Source organism: Arachis hypogaea, chromosome 9, assembly GCF_003086295.3.
Source record: "Arachis hypogaea cultivar Tifrunner chromosome 9, arahy.Tifrunner.gnm2.J5K5, whole genome shotgun sequence".
NCBI classification, from domain to species: domain Eukaryota; kingdom Viridiplantae; phylum Streptophyta; class Magnoliopsida; order Fabales; family Fabaceae; genus Arachis; species Arachis hypogaea.
In genome coordinates this window covers 10,691,567-10,714,072 of record NC_092044.1, presented here as the reverse complement: position 1 = coordinate 10,714,072, position 22,506 = coordinate 10,691,567, and the positions used below count along the sequence as shown (strand labels likewise).

At 35.0% G+C, this 22,506-nt stretch overlaps 1 pseudogene; it reads left to right on the top strand.

Moving 5' to 3' along the window:
- Nucleotides 1-2,810: 2,810 nt before the first annotated feature.
- Nucleotides 2,811-8,667, top strand: LOC112708857 (extra-large guanine nucleotide-binding protein 1-like; annotated as a pseudogene).
- Nucleotides 8,668-22,506: the final 13,839 nt, after the last annotated feature.

Genomic DNA, 22,506 nt, shown 5'->3' with positions numbered 1-22,506 from the left:
GTAATTAATATGATACTAATCAAGTTCAATTCAAATTTTAAAACATAAATCATTTATTTGTTTCTAGAATATTTTTTTAAAAGAATGATTTCAAAAAAGTAATATTGGTGAGATTATGTGACAATTTCTTTTATTAAATATAAAAAAATTATAAATACATAAAAAATATTTATTAGTAATTATACATATATTAAAAATATTTGTTGACTATTAGCATTATTATTCAAGTAAATAATATACAATTTAACTTTTCAACCTTATTTGAAAAAATTCTTAAAGGAGATAATATTTTACTTTACTATTGTACTTAATAATAATGATGACAATAAATAAATAATACGTTACTAATTAATTTTAAAAGTGAATAACTTCAAATATTGCTCATTTAAATACGTTACAAAAAAATAGTTGATCTCCAACCTCTTTTCTTTCTCCAGCTTCTTCCATTTTATATAGAGGCTAATTCACAAAAAAATAGCTGATTCCCAACCTCTTCTCTTTCACCAGCTTCTTTCATTTTACATACAGGCTAATTCACAAAAATGAGACAATTTTGGGCGACTGAAAGTGAAAGTGAAACCAGCTAACTCTCTCCTTTCTATTTGGGTGTGGTTTGTAGATTGGCAATGAAAATGTGATGAATTGAAACCAATAACATCTCTGCACAACTTATGATAATCAGAAAAGACATACCACTTAAAATGAACATGAAACTTTTTAAATACCTATAGACATGAGAGAAGGAAGACAAACACAACCAAATTAAATTAGATAAGAAAAACAAATTAAAAATAGAAATGATGAAACTGCCTTCAAACACGCAAAAAAAATTAAATTAAACTAGACAGTCATGATTTGTTAAGTTTCAAACCTCCAAACAAAAAAGAAGAAAAAAGCTTAACCGAGCTTTATGATAGGTCGAATTCCAAAACTTTAAACATAACTCAGATGCATTCAAGAGAAAATTAAATATTAAATTCGCTCTTTTTAAACTTTTCTTGTCTTCCTTTTCTTCATTCTTTTCTTCCTAAAATTTTAATCTGTTAAATTGACAATAATTTATTATGGATAATGTTCTAATTCTCATTGTTAACCAGAATCTTAAAATGTGAATGGATGAGAAATACGAAGACTACTTCAAGGAACGGAAAGTAATCAGCAACCTATTTGACAAATGCAAATGCTCTTCATAGAATTAGTATACACACAACCAATCATTTATTGTTTCTTCTGTAATTTGGGGGTGATAATTAAACAAGATTCCAAATAGCAATTTTAGGATTAAACAGTGAACTTATATTGGCTCAACAATTGAAAACATAATTCCAATTAGGTGATTAATTACTTCAGACTCCAGAGTCAATCATAAAATATAGTGCAATTAATCTAGTTGATCAATCTATATAGTAGATATACAAGATAGAAAAATTGTATCAATGGCAGCAAATTTGTTTCATAAAGAAATCAATAAAAATAAAATTCACCGTTTGAACATGCAAGCATCGAAACAATCCCATAACAAAAAAAATGAAATTCATTATTTAAACAGAGGATAAATGCCTAACCTAACGTCAGGGGTGTGGTGATGGAGAACGCCGCTACGCTGGTGGATCAGAGGCGGCGAACACAGGAGTCACGGAGGCTCAGGACGTGAAAGACGGCGGCGACACGGCTGTTGGAGGCGGAAAGAGGGGGCGCTATAATCGTGGTCATGGAGGCTAACGACGGGTGATGGAGATGGAGATAGACGAACGCCTGTGAGATAGAAGGAATCTGGCGGTGTCGGTGAGCGGCGACGGTGAACGGCAATGGTGGAGAGGTTCAGATATGAAGGGTTGGGTGTTCAGCCAGTGGGTGTTTTGGTAGGAAGAGAAGACTGATGGAAAAGGGAAAAGGTGTTTTGTTCAGCCCTGATTTTGGATAAAATCCCCAAATTAAGTGAAACTTAGAACGAATGGAAATAGAAACCGGCAGAAATTTGCAGGGACGGTGGAGACGATAGAAATTAGGAGAAGGAGAAGAAGAGATAGAATAACCTCGTTGAGTGTTGATCACAATTACAAGTAGTTGCAGATAGCGTGATGAGGATTATTTATTTTAATTTTGTTTTAATTTTAATAAACAAAAATATTTAACCATAATTAATCATATATAATTAAAGTATATACGTATTCGTATTTGTATACAAATAATATTTAATATACTTTTAAAATATATTAAATTTTAAAATTTTAAAATTATTTAATTATTAATTGACTAGAATTAATGATGCCACATATCTATATTATATTGGTCCACATACATAGAGTATGAATTTTAGCACAAATGTTGAGGTATGACAATCACCTTTGGGATTTGGACCATCCAAATCAGAGCTGTTAAAATGACAATTTATCCTAAAACAATATTGACTTTTGATTCGATAGTGTTTTCCTTATTTTTAATTTTCAAGTGCTAAAAACTTGTCACCACCTGCAGTAGCAACTAGCAAGTCAAACGGAGCCAGGTTCATGGCTGACCCCAAATCCTCGAGCCTCATCTAGTCACCTTAGCCTTCACGGCTTCACACCCAGTGTGTATATATATGATGCCATAAACAAACATACTTTACACTGCTGCTCCGCGTTTTCGAGAAAATCTCATTCTCACTTTCACTCATCACCTTTCTTCTTACTCGACAGTCGGTGTTCCTTTTCTTTGTTTACATTAGATTCCAAACTCCTAGGCGACCTTTTTTTTTTTGGTTTAGAAATAAAGAAAGCAAGAAAGAAAGAAAGAAAACTCACACTTTTTCCCTTTATTTTGAAATGTTAATTTGTGGTTTTGGTTCGAACCTTAGATGTGCTTGAAGAGCTTCCATTTTTTATTTTCCATGTTGACGGTTCCATTACGTTCATCAATCTTGGCTCGATATTCCCCGGGCTGTGTCGCTAAGCGTCGACATGTCTATTCCGATGGCGCATCCGATGCCGGCGCCGGCGAACTGCAGCACGAGATTCTCCAAGGAGCTCAAACCGCACGGCACAGGACCAGCGTCTTCTCCTGCTTCCATGAGAGCTTTCAACCGAAGCAGCAATGTCGGTTCCGGCGACGGCAATGCCACCGTGTCTCCGACCTCTGTGATCGCCTTCGAAGACGGCGCCGGTCGGAGCAACGACGCGGGCGAGTTCAGCAGCGAGGAACAATCGCACGAGTTGAGAAACTTGCATGGCGTGAAGGAGAGTTCAGATTTCAACTATTCAAATTGGGCGTTCACCGATTCCTTATTGAGTTTGGATTTCGAATCGTCTAGTCATTCATCTGCAAAGAATGCAGATTTTAACGACGAACGTGAATATGCGTGTGATGTTAAACGTGCACCTATTCTTACTTTCACTGTTAATAATGATTCAGATAATGATGATGTTGATGGTGATGGTAATCGTAATGAAGCTTTGGTCGATGAATGTGAACCGGTTAAGCCGGCTCCTGTGACTAATGGAAAATTGGAAACAAAGGTTTGTGCTACCGGTGTTTCAAGGGTAGCAGGTTCACGGAGAAAGAGGTGTGTCTGGTTTGTTCTGCAAAGTATTGTGGGAATTGCGTGCTTGATGCTATGGGTTCAATGCCTGAAGGAAGAAAGTGTGTTGATTGTATTGGGTATCCAATTGATGAGTCTAAAAGAGAGAGTTTAGGGAAGTGCTCTAGGATTTTCAGGAGGTTGCTTAATGAGTTGGAGGTTCGGCAGATAATGAAGGCTGAGAGGTTTTGTGAGGTGAATCAACTTCCTCCGGAGTATATTTGTGTCAATGGGAGGCCACTTTCGTTTGAGGAACTGGTTACGTTGCAGAACTGCGCTGCTCCTCCGAAGAAGCTTAAGCCGGGGAGTTATTGGTATGATAAAGTATCTGGTCTTTGGGGAGAGGTATGTTTGTTCTGTTTTTTTATATGCATTTGTATCATTGATTATTGGTTAACTGCTTGTGATTTGTTGTGGATCATGATTGTTTTCTGTGAATTTCACAGGAAGGACAGAAGCCTTGCAGAGTCCCCATCTGAATGTTGGGGGTCCAATCAAGCCGGATGCTAGCAATGGGAACACGCAGGTTTATATCAATGGCAGGGAAATAACAAAAGTCGAGCTCCGAATGTTGCAGGTTGAAATTATATTCCATAATTATATGAAAGGAAAATATTTTTTGTAGGAATTTAGAAGGATGTGCCTTAAACTCCTATAACTTGTTCGTTGTTAAACAAAATTGTTGTTGTTTGGCAGTTGGCAGGAGTTCAATGCGCTGGTAACCCACATTTTTGGGTTAATGAGGATGGTTCATACCAAGAAGAGGGACAGAAAAATATAAGAGGGAATATATGGGGAAAGGTGATGTTCCTTTTTTTCTTTATTTCTTTATTTATTTTTGTTTTGTGAAGACTATTTGTCTTATTTTGTTTGTTTTCTTTCATTATAACACAGTATTCTGTTGCTTGTATAGTCTGGAACGAAGCTTGTATGTGCTTTACTGTCCCTGCCAATTCCTTCTAAATGTTTAATTTTGTGTGGGGAACGAACCTCCAGTCCAGTTAGCAAGAGTTCCTGATTACCTTGAGCATGGAATAGTTCAGAAGCTCCTCTTAGTTGGCTATGGTGGATCTGGAACAAGTGCTATTTTTAAGCAGGTGATTTTTCATTTGTTAGTTACTAGTTGGAAAGATTATGTTGGACAAATGTGGGTGGTAAGTGTGCTCAACAAAATGATAATTCATGTAACTTATAAAACTGACATGTGAAATGCTTTTGGGAGTAGTAGTCTAAAGTTTAAACATAAATACAAACTTAGTCATAATTCTTTTTGTGATATGTTGCAGTGTAGTTGATTGGGCAACAGTTTCCTACTTTGTACTGATTCTTTCTCGAATAAGATATCTGTTGCTAAAAGCTAAGAAATAAATATAGTTAGAGAATTGTAAATGGTTATGGCAGGCCAAGATACTTTACAAAGACATCCCTTTCTCAAAAGAAGAACGTGAAAGTATAAAGTTGACCATTCAAACGAACGTATATTCCTATATTGGTTTACTACTTGAAGGTCGTGAGCGTTTTGAGGAAGAAAGTCTGTGGAATATGAAGAAAAGACAATCTGATGTACTTGATTCTACAGGTATGAGTTCAATTTCTCCTTTTTCTTCTACTAAATTGACTACTTGGCCTAGCTTTCTTCCTTCTAAAGCACCATAGACATGGTTTAATATGCATCAAATGGTCACCATCTAGTTGGTCATCCAAATGTAATGAAGCTTAGAGACTTCCTTCACAGACAAGCAACTGAGGCTTACCAATTCCATAATTCTGTTTTCAATCTGTTATCAATTCTGTTTTGAGCAATTGGTAGTTACTTAAGTTATGCAAGACTATATGCGTGTGGAGTGTGTAACCTCTAATTGTATATAAACTCATCATAATGTTCTAGGTCATATGCTGAAAACCCATATTCAATTCAATATACAAAATCTTCAATTCCGTCAATTATCTCAACTTCACATTCTTTCTGTTTTGCTTCAACTCAATCCTTCTTCAGCCCTATTAAAATGGTTTGCAGCAAGCTTGTATATGTGCAGAATTGGTGTGTATTATTAGTGTCTAAAATGTCTTCAAGTGCCATTATGGGTCACAACTTTTAGTGTGTACTAAAATGAAATAGTTATATCTTACCTTGTTCCATCCAAAGTGACAACTGTAGACTGAACATTGAAAATTGTCACACACACACACATAGGACTTTACTACTATGGGATGCTGCTCAAATTAAATTTAGAATTGTAAAAAGGAAATACTGTATATCAAGCAGAGAAATATCAAATTTTGCTTGTCCATTTGTACTAAAGATTGGATGATTCCATTGTGGTTAACAACAGGAGTCAGTTCAAACAACAAGACAATCTATTCCATTGGCACAAGGCTAAAAGCTTTCTCTGATTGGCTGCTGAGAACTATGGCTTCGGGCAAACTTGATGCCATCTTTCCTGCAGCTACTCGTGAATATGCACCATTGATTGAGGAGATGTGGAGTAGTGCAGCCATTAAGGCTACCTACAAAAGAAGAAGAGAAATAGAAATGCTACCAAGTGTTGCTAGTTATTTCTTAGAGCGGGTATGAGCTAATTTTTTTGTTTTTTTGTTTTGTTTTTTTTTTTTTTTCCGTGTACATGTGCTCTTGACACTTTGATTGCATATGATCGTATGGCTGACATTTACATATTTATATAATTGCTTGCTTATGGATGAAAATGCTAAGAGCAGGATGTCTTTTGAGTTGGTGGTGGTGAGAGAACTTTAAGAAAGACATGGGTGGATTTTGTGACTAGATACTGGAGTCCTCTATTGAGTAGGATAAATAAATATTTAACTCTATGATATGTATGAAAGGGAACAGCTAATTAAGGCACTCTTTAAGAACTCCAGGCTGGTAAATTTGTGCTTAGGCAAGAATTTCTTATGGATGATATTGTGTTAAAATTCTGGGTATAAGAAATCTCAAAATGTCAATAACTTTTCACAACATAATCTTTTTGTAATGTTTATTTTGTTCCAAAGAGTAATTATTATTTATTTGAATATATAAATATCTTGTCTGATTCTGGTAGTTTAGGAAATTCTATCTATTATATCAAACAGATTTATCTTTGATCAATTAGGACCCTGTGCAAATAAAAAATGAGCAAACTGATGGAGGGTAGGGATAATGATTTTTACTTGTTGCTTAGGTTAATTCTAATCAAAGGTTTTGGTTACTGCATTCAGAACATTCTATTATAGAGAACCTTAATCAAGGGAAGTGACGGTTGTGCTATAGAAAGCATTTAAGTTCCATATAGAGAGTTTATATGAGCCTAGCATATGCTTTATACTTTCTCAGGTCAATTATTTGGCTGGTCGTCAACCCCTTTCTTTTATGCTTTTAGTTATGCTAGCTAAATAATCTATATGATGCCAAACCAATAAACTTATTCTCTTTTTAAGCGAATATTTTTTCATCAGGAGTGTCTATGAAGTTCTTGCGCCATATTTCTATCTATTATTATAATTATTGCATATATTTCTTTACTTTTCTTTTGAAAATTATTGCTTGATGAGTGGCTTGAGAATCTTGTGCTGCCCAAGGACAATGTTTATGACATGTAAAATCTTTGTTAAGGTTGTTGAGATATTGAGGGCTGATTATGAGCCATCGGATTTAGATATTCTCTATGCTGAAGGAGTTACTTCATCCAATGGACTGGCTTGTGTGGAGTTCTCATTTCCCACATCAACTCCTGAGGAAACTGTTGATACCATCAGTTTACATGATTCTTTTGCTAGGTAAGCCAAAAGTTTTGTGGCTAACTTGTTGCCAATTATGATATGTGAGAAATGTTCTGTTATTGCTGTTATCATGTTTTAGCATAATACAGCGTACCTACTGTAGGAGTAGGGTGTCTATGAAGTTGATGGAAAGTTTACCCCCATCATAAATGCATCGGAAAGTGATTGTGTTATGCTCTGGTTCTCTGCTATTACTGTTGTTATGTTTATCAAACAAAATGGAGGTTCTTTCTACCAACATGAATGTATTTATAGTCAAATGACATCTGGTGAACGGTTTTTTCTTTTACTTCATTGATGCTTAGATCACAGAGGCATGCTATCAAAATGCAACAGTCAGGTTTATCGTGTAAAAGTTGACATATGCTTCCAAGAATGATGCATTCATATGTTTGGAAAACTACCTTTAAACATCTGAAAAATGTTACTTTTATGAACTTAAATATGCCCTCATAAATGAAAAGTTTTTTAGTGGAAAGAATGACATGTGCAGAGCGGATATGAAAGCTTTCTGATCTGTAGTGTGCTTTTCATTCATTGTTTGGTTTACAGGTATGAACTAATTACAGCGCATGCAAGAGGAATAGGAGAAAATTGCAAGTGGCTGGAGATGTTAGAGGATGTTGGCATGGTCGTCTTCTCTGTTGCCTTGAGTGACTACGATCAATTTTCTGCGGAAGGAAATGGTTGCATCACTAACAAGATGTTATCAAGCAGGAAGCTTTTTGACACCATTGTTACTCATCCAACTTTTGAGAAAATGGACTTCCTGCTGATACTAAACAAACTAGATCAGTTTGAGGAGAAAATAAAACAAGTTCCACTGACTCGGTGCAAATGGTTTGCTGATTTTCACCCTGTAATTAGCCGTCAATGTTCCGGCAACAACAAAAACAGCATTAACAATAACTCTTCTCTTGCTCAGCTAGCGTCCCATCACATAGCAGTTAAGTTGATGCAGCACTTAAATATGCTAGAGAGATTGTAAAATGGAATCAAGAGCGACTAAACTTTAGTTTAAGTGATAACTCTATGTATAGCACTGAGGACAGTTCATTCTCTTTCACTGAATGTTAGTTCAGTTCATGGTGGTTAGTCCATACTCCATACATAACTCATGTATGACTTGCATTCTGTCTGTGTACATATAAATGTTTACAAGGGAGCAGTGCCAGTGACGTGGAAGCACATTCCTTCTACAGGCTACTGAGTTGTAATCTACACTAGATATCTGTTAGAGTATATGTTGTGTTAAAACATGCCAGCACAGATCAAGGTGTAGTGTTCAAATTCATTTTTACATATATATATATATATATATATATATATATATATATATATATATATATATATATTGATGTTTTTGTATTCGTGGGTGGCCATTTATAGTTGCAAACTTAAGATGGTGTGCAGGCTGAAATTGCATTAATTTTTTTAATATGAAAAAAAAAACAGAAGTATCTAATGATTCAACAAGACAATATTAAATGATTGCTACGAAGTGACAATAATATTACGTTATTTCTACTTTTATGATACCTTCATATTCGATTAATCAATTATTTCCTTTAAATTTTTTAAATTTCAAATTTTGGCAAAGTTTTTCTGAGCTATTTTGGTATATGATTGTGATTAAGGAGATTTATTCTTCAGTGATTATTGATCACGCTTGAAGAACGACAAAGTTGAATTATTTGCCTGATTTGTTGTCGGACTTTATTTTTTATCTTTCAATAAATGTCATTGCAATATGCTTTATATGATTGGGTGAAGTGATGGACACGTTTTTTCGTAATAAACTCTGCGAAGATTTTCATAATCTTCTGAAAATTGAATTGGACCGATCTATTCAATTTAGTGTGAATTGGTAGGTCATTTTTTTGGTTATGGAAGTTATGCATGTGTTATGTTTTGTTATGGATTTTGGAAGTGCTAGGCAAATATGTGGGAGAGCTTTTTCTGAGTTTTGGTATGAAGAAATTGGACCATTTGATTTTTTTGGGTGAAAAATTTTGTTCACAAATCAGACGATCCGTTTTGCATGGAGGGAAGATTTGAATTTTGATAGAAGCTAATCGGATCATCCGTCTTCTATGTGTATTAATTTTTTTTTATTTTCCGAAAATCAAATCGGACGGTCCGAATTGATTATTATATATATTTTTTTTGAATGAGCTTAAACTAATCGCTGGTCCGATTTATAAATATGTGTGTGTGTAACGCGTAAACTACTTATCAGATCCCTCTTCTTCTTCTTCGGCTTGTTCTTCTTCTTTCTTATGCTCTCGTATCTCTCTTCTTTGGTATGAAGAAAAAAAAATTGAAGGTTGTGGTAGGCTTAGAGAAGGGGGTTGAATCTATGCCTTCCTCTTAGGTTGCTGTTATTACCCTTTTAAAATAAATGTGCAATTCTAATTCTGTTTGAACTTAGCAGCGGAAATTTATGAGACAATTTATTTTTGTCTCATGAATATCAGAAAACAGAACACAGCAGAGAAGAGAAAAGCTAACACTAGCAAGTATCCTGGTTCGGTTGCCTTGTGCTATGCAACCTACATCCAGTCTCCTCCACAACTATGGAAGAATTTCACTATAGTTGACAGTATTACATACACCAATAACACAGGATTGACTCAATCTTTTCACACTCAAGTTCTAACCTAACTTGACATTGGCTATGCTAATACCTAACTATACCTCTTAGTGCTAACCGAACTAAGAAAGGGATACATCACAGGTACAAGATACAAGACATAGACATACCTAAAGAAATCTGAAAATAACTCTAGGCTTTTCTCTCAAGTGTTTCACTCAGCCTTTTTCCACTCATGGCTTTTACTTGAGCTTTCCCACAATGCCTTTTCTCACAAGAAATTACAGAAAGATAAACATAGAAAAGTACATTACAATCAGTAAAACATGAAGGAGATTGACTTCATCAACAGCCTCTTTGCTATGTTAAAAACCAGCTTTGCAAACCTCTGATTTAGTTCTTCAGTATTGGCCGAATGCTTCTTTGATAGAGAGAATTATCCAAGTAGAGGAACTTCACAGGGAATACTTCACAGAACACAACTCTCAAACTCTGGTTTCCTCTCCTTAGTTCTGAATGAGCAGGAAGTCTTCTTTTATTCTCCTTGCATGTTGCTGGGATCTTCTCCCAAGGTCAACTTCTTGAGCTGTGTGCTTCACCAACTTACCACGTCACTTTTCCAGTTAATCCCCAAATTAGAAATTTGAGTCTGACTTTTTCTTGCTTGACCGAAAGCCTCAGGAAAGTAAAGAAAATTATTTTCAATGGTGAACCCAGATCTGAACCCTTGAGATACTTCTTGGTCCCCAAGAAACAATCTTGACCATTGATGTACAGTAGTGGTGAACAGAGATTACTTTCTTCATTTATCCCAAATTGATTTCCAAGCTGTCTCCTTTTTGCTTGACCGAAGATATTTGACATCATACACAGATGTTTCCAATGGTAAAACCCTATCTCAGCCATTGAAAACCAACTTGGTCCCCAAGATACACTTGTGACCATGGATACACAGCAGATTAGAGCAAAAATCAACTTTCCCTTGTAACCCATTTTTGGAATGGCAGAGTGTTGGGAAGAAGAGAAGAAAATGAGATGCATGTAGAAAGAAATGAAAATCACCTTTAACTTCTGACCTCTTCTTGATATAGATTGATGATGGGTGATTAGACTTCTATCATTTGCTTAATCTTCTCTTTCTTGCTTCTTTAGTGAATAGCTTAGGGAAGAAGCTCTCTCTTTCTTTTTCTGAGTTCTGACCAAGAGGGGACAGGTTAACGTTGCTTTTGGGTGAGAGCAAGATGGAAGAGTTTGAATGAGAGAGGCAATGAACTGGGCTTGGATCAGATCTTTTTCATTCAGTCCGTTGCCTTGTATTCTTTGTTTCTTTTAGGCTTCGTTTGCATTTTAGCCCACCAGCCTTATTTATATGTTTCTCTCATTCACTTGGGCTGCTGCTACATTATATTTATTTTTGGCCTGCAACATATCATCATAAATAATCAGCAACATATAATTATAAATAATTAATATTTAATTATTTATTTTGCCCAATAAAAAATGTTTGTCATCACTAATTAATTTAGTTAATTTTCTTAACTCAACAATCTCCCCTTTGATGACAAACATATTTAAGCAATAACCAAAAGGAATTGAATTTTAGTAAGGTTTAGAAACTCCCTTTGATTTTTGTCATTTGCTTTTATGTTGCTCCCCCTTTCCTTTTCAAGATTAGCTCCCCCTTGATTTATGCTTTTTTCTTTGTTCCTATTTTACATTACACTTAAAGAGAGCACAATAAAGAGCTATACACATTTATCTTGTCTACGGGATATCAAATAAGCAACACCACATAATCAGCGAAATCAAGTTTTAATGCAGCAATCAGACAAAAATTCCAAAAAAATACTAGTAGCTGCAGCAATGCCAAAAAATTCCTAGGACACATTTACCATCCTATTATCCTATTGCTATTACTCCCCCTTTTGTCATCAAGGACGGATAGTAAGCAAGATCAGCAAAAACAGCACCTTATAACCTGGAAAAGAGAGTTAGTGCACAGTCCTAAAGAATTAACAAAGGTGCAATGTTATCCAAGGTTATTGCAGTCATCCAAGAGAACAAAACAGTTCAACAGTAGCAAAAGAAACAGAATTCATCAGACACAATGAGCAGACAGCAGCATCTTTATGAAACAATTCTTAGGCATCCGAACCACTTTCCTCCGAATCAACTTCTTCATCAGCATCAGTGGCAGGGTCTTCATCCTTTTGAAGGTTATCAATGAAAGTCATGATCACAGCCACTCTATTTCTTGACTTACGGAGGAAATTTTCACGCTTGCTTGCTAGCTTCCTTTGCTCTTTGCTCATAGCAATCAAGTGATTTGATTTGGAGACAAACTCCTGAACAACATTCTTGACAGCATTCAGCAGGGCAGATTTCTAGCCAGTAGAGATATGGATGTCGCTTAACCTGAGGACACAGACAATAATGCCAACACAACAATCTAATGTATACACATGCTTATCTAGAATTCTATGTTTGCACAAAAGTCTAATAATCCATAAAAGCACATATTGCAAACGACGGCAGCATGTAAGCAACAATTCACCAGTACAACATAAAGTTCAAATGACTTAAAGTCATCCAAGTTCAGTTCACAAACAAGTCAGCCAAGTTCAATTCACAAACAAGTCAAACAGATTTCAATTCATAAACCCAAGTCAGTCACCAAACACAAGACTAATCAAAACTAATATCCAATAATCTCAGTAAGTCTTATGTCTTATCAAGCCTCATATATGCATTTTTCTCCCCTTTTGTTATCAAGGTGGGAAAAATAAAACAAAACAGAACCTGCAAAATAGTGTGTTAGAGGCATGTTAAAGCTAGATGTTGCGTTTTGAAATACAAAAAAAATTCGGAAGAGAAATTAAGATCATATTTCAACCAGCAACACCATAGTTATATAACAAAACTCACAATGTTCAAATACCAATTCTTGGTAAAAAATCATTAGAACCAAAAAGAGAGTTTCATATCACTTGAAGGTTTCAAAAACAAAAAGAGACCACATGTATAATAAGAATCAAGCATGGTCCATGTCCATTTTTACACGACAAAAACCAGATCTCTCATTTCTTATTCAACAAATGTCTCTTTGACCTGCAAAATAGAATTCTCAAACAAGACATTAGCACAATTAAAACAGAAGTTGCAATTTTTCAAAAATTGAAATGATGATAATGAGAAATGTAGAAAAGACATGCACAATACATGGATAGGTTTGCAATTTGCAGCAAGTTAAGAGAATTCTTGAAAAAAATTCAGAACCCTATTCCAAGAAGGTTCAGAGCCTAGAAGATAAAGTGCAGAGTGATGGTTCTTCTTCTGCCCAGAATTGTCTCATTCGAACCTGTGAGACCAAGACTTAACAAACACATCAGCAAAGCTCAAACAATGAATCATAGCTTAAAATCCCTAAACTAGTCCTAAGCATGCAAAATATGTCCTCAGCTAATGGTTTTGTAAAGATATCTGCTAATTGCTCCTCTGATTTAACAAATTGAATGCAAATATCCCCCTTTTGGACATGTTCTCTTATTGAGTGAAATTTCACTTCAATGTGTTTAGTCCTAGAGTGCAAGACTGAATTTTTAGAAATATTAATGGCACTCATATTATCACACATCAAGGGAACATTTTCAGCCTTTAATTTGTAATCAGCAAGCTGTGTTTTTAACCATAGAAGTTGAAAACAGCAAGAAGAAGCAGCTATATACTCAGTCTCTGCAGTGGATAAGGCCACTGTTGGTTGCTTCTTACTTGACCAAACATTTAAGGACTTTCCAAGGAAACAACATAGGCCTGAAGTGCTCCTTCTATCAACTCTATCACCAGCAAAATCTGCATCACAATAACCAACTGCAGAAAAATCATCAATCTTAGGATACCATAGACCAAAATTAGAAGTGCCATGAACATATCTAATGATCCTTTTAACTGCAAAAAGATGTGACTCTTTTGGTTTGGATTGGAACCTAGAACACAATCCAACACTTTGCACAATATCGGGTCTAGAGGAAGTTAAGTACATAAGAGAGCCAATCATTCCTCTATACCTAGTCTCATCAACATCTTTCTCAGTGTCTCCCTTATCTAATTTTGAATTAGGATGCATGGGAGTTCCCATGGGTTTGGCATTTTCAAGACCAAACTTCTTAACTAATTCATTGGCATACTTTTCTTAATGAATGAAAATACCATTTTCAGTTTGTTTAATTTGCAGCCCAAGGAAAAAATTAAGTTCACCTATCATACTCATGTCAAATTCACTTGCCATGAGTTTTCCAAATTCAGAACAAAAGAATTCATTGGCTGATCCAAAAATAATGTCATCAACATATATTTGGATTAGAATAAAAGAATCATTAGAGTCCTTGATAAATAGAGTTGTATCAGTGGTGCCTCTTTGAAAACCATTTTTCAAAAGAAACGAGCTAAGTCTCTCATACCAAGCTCTAGGAGCTTGTCTTAAACCATAGAGAGCTTTAGATAATTTGAAAACATGATTAGAATGCTCTTTATTTTCAAAACCAGGAGGCTGCTCCACATACACTTCTCTATCTATCACTCCATTTAAAAATGCACATTTCACATCCATTTGATATAATTTAAAACCACAATATGCAGAATAAGCTAAGAGAAGTCTCATGGCTTCCATTCGGGCAACAGGGGCAAAGGATTCATCAAAGTCTATTCCTTCTTCTTGGTCATATCCTTGTGCCACCAGCCTTGCCTTGTTTCTCGCAATGCTACCATCTTCTCCCAACTTGTTCCGAAAAATCCACTTGGTGCCAGTCACTTTCTTTCCACTTGGCCTTGGAACCAAAGTCCATACTTGGTTCTTTTCAAACTCAAGAAGCTCATCCTCCATAGCTTTAACCCAAGAAAGGTCACTAAGTGCTTCCTTGACATTTTAAGGCTCTATTTGTGAAAGAAGGGCAATGTTTGTTCCTTCATTTGCCTTTCTAGTGGAAGACCTTGTTTGCACTCCATGAGAGACGTCCCCAATGACAAATTTCTCAGGATAATTCTTCAAGAATCTCCACTCACAAGGTCTAGTGGACTTGGAGGCAGATTCAGTCACCAAGGGATTCTGGGCGCTGCTGGCTGCAGGATTTCCTTCAGATTCATGAGACAAAATAGAATTGTCTCTTGAATTTTCAGCATTTGTTGTTTCTGGTTCAGCTTGTCCAGACTTTTCTTTTCCATGATTTTGAGCAGTTTCATCCTCTTTTTGAGCTTGATTTCCTGCATCACAATCTTCCAAAATGCTTTGCACCAAGTTAGTATCATAGAATGTAACATGTATGGACTCTTCAATAATTCTAGCATCTTGATGATAAACCCTATATGCTTTACTAGTTGTGGAATATCCTACAAACAAACACTCATACGCCTTTGGATCAAATTTACCCAAATTATCCTTGTTATTTAAAACAAAACATTTGCATCCAAAGATGTGCAAGTAATCTAAGTTTGGTGGGTAGCCTTTCCAAAGTTCATAAGGGATTTTCTTCAAAAATTTCCTTATGATTGTTCTATTCAAAATATGGCAAGCTGTGTTAACCGCTTCAGCCCAAAGGAATTTTGGAACATTACTCTCACAAAGCATAGCTCTTGTCATCTCTTGTATGCTTCTATTTCTTCTTTCCACAACACCATTTTGTTGTGGTGTTCTTGGACAAGAGAAGTTGTGAGATATTCCAAATTCCTCACAAAAGGATTCAAACAAATTATTTTCAAATTCAATTCCATGATCACTTCTTATAGAAGAAATTTTTAAATCTTTTTCATTTTGAATTTTCTTGCAAAAAGGTTCAAAGGCTGAAAAAGTTTCATTTTTGTGTGCAAGAAATAAAACCCAACCAAACCTAGTATAGTCATCCACAATTACTAAACCATAATGTTTACCACTTAGGCTTTGAGTTCTTGTTGGACCAAATAAATCAATGTGTAGCAACTCAAGTGGTCTTTTAGTAGATATGTCTTCCTTTGGTTTAAAAGAACTTTTTGTTTGTTTTCCCATTTGGCAAGCATCACAAGTGATGTCTTTGTCAAACTTTATCAAAGGGAGACCTCTCACTAATTCTTTCTTTACAAGTTTGTTTATTTGAAACATACTTGCATGGCCCAATCTCTTGTGCCATAACCACTTTTTAGATTCTTTAGAGTGAAGACAAGCTACATTTTGATCCTTTAGTTCATCAAGAGTAAGTCCATACATATTATTGAAACGCTTGGCAACAAACATCACTTCATTTGTCTTTTCATTAACAACATAGCATTCAAGCCTTTTGAAAACAACTAAATATCCTAAATCACACAGCTGACTTATACTCAAAAGATTGTGCTTTAAACCACACATCAAAAGCACATCATCAATGAAAGTAGATTGCTCATTACCTACTTTTCCAACAGCAATGATTTTACCTTTACCATCATCTCCAAAGGTCACAAAACCTCCATCATACTTATTTAGTTTGATGAAGTAGGTTGACCTTCCAGTCATGTGCCTTGAACATCCACTATCCATGTACCACATGTCCTTTTTGTTCTTGGATGCTAGGCAAATCTGCATGATGAGTTTCAAGTAGGCTTAGGTATCCAAATTAATTTGGATCCTTTGAAGTTAATCCATCTTGGTTGCCCAAGTGCATTGAAATCACAAACAACATTGTAGACTTTGTTTCCTACAACTCTCTTTTCAATGAAGCATTGTGCATATGAGTGACCAAATTTCTTGCAATTAACACAATAATTTTCTGAGGTGTGTTGCTGAAACTGAGGTAAGTTATATTGCTTAAAATGATTAAAGTGTTAAAATTTTCTGGTTTTTGGAGGAGATGCATTTCTTTTGACAAAATGATTTTTATTAAAGTTATTCCTCTTTGCAAAAGCATTTTCACCAGAATTTCTTTGAACATTTTTACCTTTCGAATATGAGGTTTTGTTGTAAAATGGTGGTTTCTTGAAAACAGCCTCATTTTTCGAAATGTAACCCAAACCTGGCCGGTTTGAACATGGTTTAGTTTTTGGTGAAGGCTTAGTTTCACTTGTGTGTACTTCATCAAATTTTTCTTCAAATATTGGAGCATTTTCAATACCAGATTTTTTTGGTATGGTTTTGGTGTTTGATGAAGAATCCACAAACTTTATAGAGGAAATATTAGAAACTGCATCTTCCTTGGCTATGTAGCCTAAACCAGATTTTTCAAACAATGGTCTTTGACTTGCAAGTAATTTGTCCAAGTTGCTAGAACCTTGAGCAAATTTTGCTAAGTCACCATTCAGCCTTTTAATCATATCATTTAATCTTTCATTTTCAGCAATTAACTCATGTGAAGGATCCACAATGTGCTTTTCTTTTAATTTTTCAAGTTCAGATTTTAGACATCTGTTTTCTTCAATGATGTCCAAAGCACATTCAGTTTTCTTCACTTTTTCTTTTAAAAAATTATTTTCATCTCTTAACACATCTCTTTCAAATCTGCATTCATTGTATTTGTCAAGCATTTTTGAGGTGTTTAAGGTAAGATCATCAATAATAGCATGCAAGTCTTCAATGGTCAAATCATAATAATTTACCTCATCAAGATTGTTGTTTCCAGCCATGAAGCAGTCTTTGTCATCTCCTTCAGATTCTTCTTCTTCATTTGAGTCACTCTCAAGATCCTCCCAAACTGCCATGAGTACTCTCTTCCTCTCATTCTTTCCTTTGTCCTCCTTTTTGAGCTTTGGACAGTTTGACTTGAAGTGTCCAGCCTCCTTGCAATGATGACACGTCACCTTGCTCAAGTCTATCTTGTGCTCCTTTGAACTTGAACCCTTGTATTTGCCCTTGCTCTTCATCATCCTTCTAAATCTCCTAGCAAAAAACAAAAGCTCGTCATCTGAAATACCATCACTAGACTCACTCTCTTTTGGTTCTATTTGTGACTTGAGGGCTATTCCCTTTTTCTTTGAGTCTGTGTTTGTGTGTGTGGCTTCATAGGCAAGGAGTTTTCCTCTCAGCTCATCATAGGTTATGGGACTTATGTTGTTACTCTCGGTTAGGACAGTGGCAGTGTTTTCCCACTCTTTTGTGAGGCTTCTAAGGAGTTTTCTCACCAAGGTTTATTCTGCATAGTTTGTACCCATAGCATCAAGGTTGTTGATTATGATTGAGAATCTCTCAAATGCGTCATCAATGCTTTCTCCATCTTTCATGCTAAACATCTCGTACTCTTTTCGCAGCATATCAATCCTCATTTCTTTGACTTGTTTAGTGCCTTCGTGTGTAACCTGGAGTTTTTCCCAGATTTCTTTGGCTGTCTTGCATCTAGACACCTTCCGGTACTCTTCAAAGCTGATAGCACAGTGAAGAAGGTTGATTGCTTTAGCATTCAGCTCTATCTTCTTCTTATCATCTTCATTCCATTCAGCTTCTTCTTTTGGAGTCACCACTCCATCAGCACTTGTTTTTGTTGGGATCTTTGGACCGCTTACAACGATCTTCCATATGTTGTAGTCAATGGATTGGATGAAGATCCTTATCCTTTCTTTCCAGTAGGAATAGTTCTTCCCGTTGAAGAAAGGTGGCCGGTTGTTTGACTGGACTTCAGTGAAAGTGTAAGCAACTGTGGTTGTGCCCAAGTTGTTTGCCATTGGATCTTTGCTCCAAGCGGTTAAGCTTGATTCTTGAGACCTTAGCTCTGATACCAATTGAAGGTTGTGGTAGGCTTAGAGAAGGGGGGTTGAATCTATGCCTTCCTCTTAGGTTGCTGTTATTACCCTTTTAAAATAAATGTGCAATTCTGATTCTGTTTGAACTTAGCAGCAGAAATTTATGAGACAATTTATTTTTGTCTCATGAATATCAGAAAATAGAACACAGCAGAGAAGAGAAAAGCTAATACCAGCAAGTATCCTGGTTCGGTTGCCTTGTGCTATGCAACCTACATCCAGTCTCCTCCACAACTATGGAAGAATTTCACTATAGTTAACAATATTACATACACCAATAACACAGGATTGACTCAATCCTTTCACACTCAAGTTCTAACCTAACTTGACATTGGCTATGCTAATACCTAACTATACCTCTTAGTGCTAACCCAACTAAGAAAGGGATACATCACAGGTACAAGATACAAGACATAGACATACCTAAAGAAATCTGAAAATAACTCTAGGCTTTTCTCTCAAGTGTTTCACTCAGCCTTTTTCCACTCATGACTTTTACTTGAGCTTTCTCACAATGCCTTTTCTCACAAGAAATTACAGAAAGATAAACATAGAAAAGTACATTACAATCAGTAAAACATGAAGGAGATTGACTTCATCAACAGCCTCTTTGCTATGTTAAAAACCAGCTTTGCAAACCTCTGATTTAGTTCTTCAGTATTGGCCGAATGCTTCTTTGATAGAGAGCATTATCCAACTAGAGGAACTTCACAGGGAATACTTCACAGAACACAACTCTCAAACTCTGGTTTTCTGTCCTTAGTTCTGAATGAGCAGGAAGTCTTCTTTTATTCTCCTTGCATGTTGCTGGGATCTTCTCCCAAGGTCAACTTCTTGAGCTGTGTGCTTCACCAACTTACCACGTCACTTTTCCAGTTAATCCCCAAATTAGAAATTTGAGTTTGACTTTTTCTTGCTTGTCCGAAAGCCTCAGGAAAGCAAAGAAAATTATTTTCAATGGTGAATCCAGATCTGAACCCTTGAGATACTTCTTGGTCCCCAAGAAACAATCTTGACCATTGATGTACAGTAGTGGTGAACAGAGATTACTTTCTTCATTTATCCCAAATTGATTTCCAAGCTGTCTCCTTTTTGCTTGACCGAAGATATTTGACATCATACACAGATGTTTCCAATGGTAAAACCCTATCTCAGCCATTGAAAACCAACTTGGTCCCCAAGATACACTTGTGACCATGGATACACAGCAGATTAGAGCAAAAATCAACTTTCCCTTGTAACCCATTTTTGGAATGGCAGAGTGTTGGGAAGAAGAGAAGAAAATGAGATGCATGTAGAAAGAAATGAAAATCACCTTTAACTTCTGACCTCTTCTTGATATAGATTGATGATGGGTGATTAGACTTCTATCATTTGCTTAATCTTCTCTTTCTTGCTTCTTTAGTGAATAGCTTAGGGAAGAAGCTCTCTCTTTCTTTTTCTGAGTTCTGACCAAGAGGGGACAGGTTAACGTTGCTTTTGGGTGAGAGCAAGATGGAAGAGTTTGAATGAGAGAGGCAATGAACTGGGCTTGGATCAGATCTTTTTCATTCAGCCCGTTGCCTTGTATTCTTTGTTTCTTTTAGGCTTCGTTTGCATTTTAGCCCACCAGCCTTATTTATATGTTTCTCTCATTCACTTGGGTTGCTGCTGCATTATATTTATTTTTGGCCTGCAACATATCATCATAAATAATCAGCAACATATAATTATAAATAATTAATATTTAATTATTTATTTTGCCCAATAAAATAATATTTGTCATCACTAATGAATTTAGTTAATTTTCTTAACTCAACAAAAATTGATAGTAAAGTTTCTGTTTCTGTTTAGGTGAGTGAAAGAAATGGATGATAGAGTTCTTTTAAAAGTGTATTATTTTGGTCAGATTTTATTACAAACATCTGAAGGAGTAAAATTTATTTGTGAAGATCCGTTAGATGTTGTTATTCCTTTCACAATCTCATTTGAAGAGCTCAAAGGTGTGATTTGTGAGAAGATAGATTTTGAGATGTCAAGAAAAATATCATGTATTTTATATAGATATCACATACCAGTATTTGGTGAATTCGTTCAATTTCAAACTAAATATATAATGGACGAAGCGAGTATGCAAGAGATGTTTTCAATGTACATTGAAAGTCGTCCTCAAATCTCTTTCATCGAGTTGTACATTGAATTCGAACAATTTGAGGCCGACCGAAATATTGTACGGGAAGATTACAATAGTGACAGTGAGGAAGAGTTCGAAAGCAATTACGAAGTTGTTAGTCCAAACGGAGATGAAGATCAAGGTGACGGCACTATGGCTCCAAATGTGACAGACGTGGCAAATGCACTCGCAAATGAAGTGCCGTTTGAGGAGCCATCTTTCATGCGAGTTTTGGATTTGGAAGCCATGTATGCCCCGGAGTTTCCAAACAAGATCATACCGATCAATAACATAATGTGGCACTTCACGTACCTCAGTATACTATTTTCATCAGTCAACTGTAAACGTTCTTTTAAATCTCGACGCCACGTCAGTTTTATGCAGCTTCCTCTACAGTCCGACTTTCTCAGTGCAACCCCAAATTGGTCCAAACACTCCGCCTCTAAAACTTCAAAACTACTTAGAGTCACCCCTGTGACTGGAAGACCATCCGTCGAAAGACCAAAAATTATAGCCACGTCTTCCAGCGTTACAGTACATTCACCAACCGGAAGGTAAAATGTATGTGTGTCTGGGTGCCACCTTTCGACTAGAGCATTTACCAGTGTTTTCTGACATTGGACTACTCCAATCTCTGACACATGATAAAAACCAATAGATTGTAAATGCTCCTCTACCCTATCATTGTACCGATCCAAAGGGACATGGTGATCACATGTCAACATCCGTAAACTCTACAAAAACATAGTAAATTATTGGTTAAATCATTAACAATTACTAATTTACTATTAAAATATAATAATTTTCTAACTATAGCAACTAATTTATTAATCTCATGCTAAATTTTTTGTTAATTACTAAATTTAGTAATTACTATGTTAACCTATCAATTAATTAACTATCATTATTGAAAAAATTTCACAATTAACTAAACAAGAAATATTAATTAAAATTCCACAACTATCATAGATAATTTTACTAAATCTAATTAAACAAATAATTTTACTGAATCAAATTTATTAAGTAATAATATTTTAACTTCTAAATTTAATTAATAATCTTAAAGATTATTTCTAACTTACTACAAATAATAATAACTAATAGATACTTCCAATTTTTATCTAACTGATAATATTCCACTGTAATAATATTAAAACCTCAACTATAATAACATATTTATGTCAATTAAAAAGTTAACAATAAACAAATAATTATTACCAAAAAAACAAATACATTATATTTTACACATCCTAATTATTAATCGAAGTTATCAATATTATTCCAAAAAAATTATATACCGATTTAGTTTATTTATTGTTACGAAAAATTACTATAATTTATAAAATTATAATTTTTAAAATTAATTATAATAGTTAACTAATTAATTATAATTTCTAAAATTATTACAAAAAATTCTAAACAAGTATTTTTTATTACTAATCTATTATATTAGAAAAAATTCTAAACAAACATTAACTATATTTAAACATACATATTTTTAACTATTATTTAAACATATATTCCTAAATTTCTAAAATTAATTATAACAGTTAACTAATTAATTATAATTTCTAAAATTATTACAAAAAATTCTAAACAAAAGTTAACTACATTTAAACATACGTATTTCTAACTATTATTTAAACATATATTCCTAAATTTCTATCAATAATAATAATAATAATTCTGTCA